At 44.7% G+C, this 6,024-nt stretch overlaps 1 protein-coding gene across 1 annotated transcript in view; it reads left to right on the forward strand.

Annotated features, from left to right (window-relative positions):
- Positions 1-6,024, forward strand: part of ano8b (anoctamin 8b) — a 140,174-nt gene that overhangs the window by 121,251 nt on the left and 12,899 nt on the right. The gene's annotated exons all lie outside the window — the stretch shown is intronic.

Consider the following 6,024-nt stretch of genomic DNA (forward strand, 5'->3'; position numbering starts at 1 on the left):
TTAACATACAGTGAAAAGTATGTTTCTTGCATGCTACACAGACAAAACTTACCATTCATAGAGAAATAAATGAGACAGTGCAGAATGTAATGTTACAGTCATAGCTAGGGTGTAGAGAAAGATCAACTTAATGCAAGGTAAGTCTGACAACAGCAGGGAAGAAGCTGTTCTTGAGTCGGATGGTACGTGACGTCAGACTTTTGTATCTTTTTCCCGAAGGAAGAAGATGGAAGAGAGAGAATGTCCGGGGTGTGTGAGGTCCTTAATTATGCTGGCTGCTTTTCCGAGACAGCGGGAAGTGTAGACAGAGTCAATTGATGAGAGGCTGGTTTGCGTGATGGATTGGGCTACATTCATGACCTTTTATAGTTCCTTGCAGTCTTGGGCAGAGCAGGAGCCATACCAAGCTGTGATACAATCAGAAAGAATGCTTTCTATAATTCATCTGTAAAAGTTGATGAGAGTCATAGCTGACATGCCAAATTTTCTTAGTCTTCTGAGAAAGTAGAGGTGTTGGTGGGCTTTCTTAACTATAGTGTCAGCATGGGGGGACCAGGACAGGTTGTTAGTGACCTGGACACCTAAAAACTTGAAGCTCTTGACCCTTTCTACTTCGTCCCTGTTGATGGAGACAGGGGCATGTTCTCCTTTATGCTTCCTGAAGTCGATGACAATCTCTTTCATTTTGTTAACATTGAGGGAGAGATTATTGTTGCTGCACCAGTTCACTAGATTCTCTATCTCATTCCTGTACTCTGTCTCATCATTGCTTGAGATCCGACCCAGTACGGTGGTGTCGTCAGCAAACTTGAAAATCGAGTTAGACGGTATTTGGCCACACAGTCTTTTGGTGTATAAGGAATATAGTAGTGGGCTGAGAACACAGCCTTGTAGGACTCCGGTATTGAGGATGATGGTGGAGGAGATGTTGTTGCCTTTCCTTACTGATTGTGGTCTGAGAGTTAGGAAATTCAGGATCTAGTTGTAGAGGAAGGTGCTGAGGCCCAGGCTACAGAGTTTGGAGATGAGTTTCATAGGAATAATGATGTTGAATGCTGAGCTGGAGTCAATAAGTAGGAGTTTGACATAGATGTCCTTGTTATCTAGGTGTTCCAGGGTTGAGTGCAGGGCCAGGGAAATGGCGTCTGCTGTGTTGACCTATTGCGGCGTTAGGCAAATTGTGATCCAGTCTGGGAGGTTGGAATTCATTTATGCCATAACTAACCTTTTGAAGCACTTCAAAACGATGGATGTCAGAGCCACGGCCGACAGTCATTAAGGCACGCTGCCTGGCTTTTCTTTGGTACTGGGACGATGGCCATCTTCTTGAAGCAGTTAGGGACCTCAGATTGTTGTAAAGTGAGGTGTTTCATGTTTCTCCGTAGGATATCTCAAGCAGTCCCTGGCATTCTGTTGGAGCCGTTTTGTCTACAGCCACTGTCCTATATTGTTACTGAAGCAGTACAATTGATACCATGTTTGTTTTACTCTGAACAAATGCAGTGTTCTGTTGTTTTAGTGTTCTCTGGGATTGCAGAGTAGAGCTTGATTGGGGTGATTCATATGACTGGAGACAGCTAGGCTTTTGCAGAGGATTCCAGCTCAGTTTCTGCTTCAGGTGCGGTTTGGAATTGAGAGGGAAGAACTTTGTCTCATTTCACCTCTCTGGAGTTGGAAATTCTGCTGTTTTGGAAGCTGCAGAGAGGGGTATTCTTTCCTGTCGCTGAATCTGCTAGACAAGATTTATTCTCTATTTTTCTGTTGAGGATTTATCCTTCTTTGAAAACTGCTGCTTGGATTGTCCATTGGTGTTAAAAGCTGGAAATCTAGTATCATGGGAGTATGCTTGTTTTAGTGCTATCTAACTCTGAAGAAGGATGTATGTCTATAGGGTATTGCTTTTAAATTGGAACAACAGGGATAGCTAGCTGTTAAGAATTGTACTGTCATATTTAAGTTTTGTAATTGGTAAAACTTATGCTAATTCTTTTTGTTATATTCTGTGGGTCACTTGAATGATACGTGTAGAGAAACACCTTATGCTCACCAATGCCAAAATCAAATGTAAACCTTAGGGTCTAGGCTAACTTCACAAAGCACCTTGGAGTTGCTGGCCTGGGTCTTAACAAGACACATGTGAACACCACCACCTGGAAGTTCCCGTCCAAGTCACTGACTTGGAAATACATTGCTGTTACTTCACTGTCACTGGGTCAAAATCCTGGAATTCCCTCCCTAACAGCACTGTGAGTGTACCTACATCCCATGGACTGCAGCAGGTTCAAGAAAGCAACTCAGCACCACCTTTTCAAAAATAATTAAAGATGGGCAATAAATGCTGGCCTAGCCAGCAATGCCAACATCCCATAAATGACTAAAAGATAAATCTGAAAACTATGAATTGCAAATGGTACACAGCTCAAAACTAGCTGTGAACTAATTCCAGACTGAGAAAAAATACAGCTGAAACGTGGACCAGATTCCCATGGATGAGTTGTCAAAAATTCAGAATCAGTTAAGAACCCTCTGCTGTGAGGCAATTTTAAGGTCATTCTGATTCACCTTCCTCCCCTGCAAGGATCTTTCCTCTAACTCCAATACTAGGAATCTCTGTGCTGTCCCTTTTCGAAATGTCTCGTCTCTTATATGATTAGTGCTCTAATGAGAGTACAATTTCCTTAACCAAGTGGAATTTCTGCTAATCACATCACCACCTCACTCCCACCCTGTCCCTGCAACGTCCTCCAATATTATAATCCTCTCCCATAAGATGGTGTTGTAGTGGTAATGTCACTGGACTTCTAACCCTGAGGCTCAAGGATAATGTTCTGGAGACACAGGTTCGAATCCCACCAAAGCAGCTGGTGGAATTTCAACTCAATTAACAAAGTTAGCCATGAAACAATCGATTGTTAAAAATCCATCTGGTTCACTTATGCTATCTGTACCTAATCTAGTCTAGTCGTGCCTCACAAATCTTATCGAGTTTTTTGAAAAGGTGACCAAAGAGGTGGATAAGGGTAAGGCAGTTGACGTGGTGTATATGGATTTTAGCAAAGCGTTTGATAAGGTTCCTCATGGTAGGCTACTGCAGAAAATGCAGATGCATGGGATTGAGGGTGATTTAGCAGTTTGGATCAGGAATTGGCTAGCTGATAGAAAACAGAGGGTGGTGGTTGATGGGAAGTATTCAACCTGGAGTTCAGTTACAAGCGGTGTACCTCAGGGATCTGTTTTGGGGCCACTGCTGTTTGTCATTTTTATAAATGACCTAGATGAGGGTGTGGAAGGATGGGTTAGTAAATTTGCTGACGACACCAAAGTCGGAGGAGTTGTAGACAGGATGGATGTTACAGTTTGCAGAGGGACATAGATAAGCTGCAGAGCTGGGCTGAGAGGTGGCAAATGGAGTTTAATGTGGAAAAACAGGAGTACAGAATATAGGGCTAATGGAAGGACTCTTGGTAGCATCAACAAGCAGAGATCTCGGTGTACATGTGCATAGATCCCTGAAAGTTGGCACCCAGGTTGATAAGGTTGTTAAGGCGGTGTACGGTGTGTTAGGTTTTATTGGTAGAGGGATTGAATTTCGGAGCTATGAGGTTATGTTGCAACTGTACAAAACTCTGGTGCGGCCGCACTTGGAGTATTGCATACAGTTTTGGTTGTCAATAAATAGGAGTTTGACATAGATGTCCTTGTTATCTAGGTGTTCCAGGGTTGAGTGCAGAGCCAAGGAAATGGCGTCTGCTGTGTTGACCTATTGCGGCGTTAGGCAAATTGTGATGGATCCAGTCTGGGAGGTTGGAATTCATTTATGCCATAACTAACCTTTCGAAGTACTTCATAACGATGGATGTCAGAGCCACAGCCGACAGTCATTAAGGCACGCTGCCTGACTTTTCTTTGGTACTGGGACGATGGCCATCTTCTTGAAGCAGATAGGGACCTCAGATTGTTGTAAAGTGAGGTGTTTCATGTTTCTCCGTAGGATATTTCAAGCAGGCCCTGGCATTCTGTTGGAGCCATTTTGTCTACAGCCACTGTCCTACATTGTTACTGAAGCAGTACAATTGATACCATGTTTGTTTTACTCTGAACAAATGCAGCATTATAAGAAGGATGTGGAGGCATTGGAAAGGGTGCAGAGAAGGTTTACCAGGATGTTGCCTGGTATGGTGGGAAGGTCTTATGAGGAAAGGCTGAGGGACTTGAGGTTGTTTTTATTAAAAAGGTTGAGAGGTGATCTAATTGAGGCATACCAGATGATCAGAGGGTTAGATAGGGTGGATAGTGAGAGCCTTTTTCCTCAGATGGTGACGGCTAACACGAGGGGACATAGCTTTAAATTAAGGGGTGGTAATTATGGGACGGATGCCAGAAGTAGGTTCTTTACTCAGAGGGTAGTAAGGGCGTGGAATGCCCTGCCTGCAGCAGTTGTGGACTCTTTAAGGGCAGTGGATAGGCATATGGATAACATTGGAATAGTTTAGGTTAGAGGGTCATTAGATTGGTTCCACTGGTCGGCGCAACATTGAGGGCTGAAGGGCCTGTACTGCACTGTAAAGTTCTATGTTCTAGTCTACATGCGGGTGACACAGTGGTTAGCGCTGCTGCCTCTCAGCGCCAGGGACCTGGGTTTGATTCCAAGCTTGGGTCAGTGTGTGTGGAGTTTGCACATTCTCCTCATGTCTGCATGGGTTTCCTTCAGATGCTCCAGTTTCCTCCCACAGATGCGCTGGCTAGGTGCATTGACCCAAAAAGGCATCCAAGCGTGGCAACTAGGGGAACTTCACAGTAACTTCATTATAGTGTAATGTAAGCTTTACTTGTGACTAATAAAATTTTTTTTTATGTAACTCCAGGCCCACAGCAACGTGGCTGACTCTTAACTGTCCTTTGCAATGGCCGAGCAAGCCACTCAATTCTAAGGCAATTAGGAATGAACTCGCCTTGTGACAAAAATGACACCCACATCCCTTGAAAGAATAAAGAAAAAAACCCCAGTTGCTTTCCCTCTCAGATAGAAGCCAGGAGGAGAAACATCCAAGTCAAACAACCGAGTGTATGGTGTCGAAATTTGCTGATGACACCAAGTTTGGTGGAACGACAAATTGCGCGGAGAGTCTACAGAAGGATCTAGATAGGCTGGGCGAATGGGCCAGGAACTGGCAAATGGAATTTAATGTTGGCAAGTGCGAGGTGGTCCACTTTGGTAGGAATAACGGTAGGAAGGATTATTACTTACGTGGCAAAAAACTGCAGCAGGCGACAGTGCAGAGGGACCTCGGGGTCCTTGTGCATGAGTCACAAAAACCCAGCTTGCAGGTGCAGCAGGTGGTCAGGAAGGCGAATGGGATGCTGGCCTTCATAGCGAGGGGGATTGAATATAAAAGTAGGGAGGTCTTGCTGCGGCTATATAGGGCATTGGTGAGGCCGCAGCTGGAGTACTGTGTGCAGTTTTGGGCGCTGTACTTACACAAGGATATTTTGGCCTTGGAGGGAGAGCAGAGGAGGTTTATTAGGCTGATGCCAGAGTTGAGGGGGTTGAGCTATGAGGAGAGGCTGAATAAACTAGGCTTGTACTTGTTAGAGTTTAGAAGAATGAGGGGAGATCTCATTGCGACATATAAGATGATGAAGGGGATGGATAGGATAGAGGTGGAGAGACTCTTCCCGCTCAGAAAGGACAGTAGGACTAGGGGGCACAGCCTCAAGATAAAGGGGGGGAGGTTTAGAACGGCGTTGAGGAGGAACTTCTTCACTCAAAGCGTGGTGAATCTCTGGAATTCTCTGCCCGTTGAAGTGGTGGAGGCTACCTCGCTAAATATTTTTAAGACGCGGGTTGATGGGTTTTTGATAAGAGAGGGAATTAAGGGTTATGGGGAGAGGGCGGGAAAGTGGAACTGAGCCACGACAGATCAGCCATGATCTTATTGAATGACGGGGCAGGCTCGAAGGGCTAGATGGCCTACTCCTGCTCCTATTTCTTATGTTCTTATGTTCAAACTGGTAAACCAAACA

This window comes from Carcharhinus amblyrhynchos, chromosome 26 (genome assembly GCF_965287045.1).
Source record: "Carcharhinus amblyrhynchos chromosome 26, sCarAmb.v2.hapA, whole genome shotgun sequence".
Classification (NCBI taxonomy): Eukaryota; Metazoa; Chordata; class Chondrichthyes; order Carcharhiniformes; family Carcharhinidae; genus Carcharhinus; species Carcharhinus amblyrhynchos.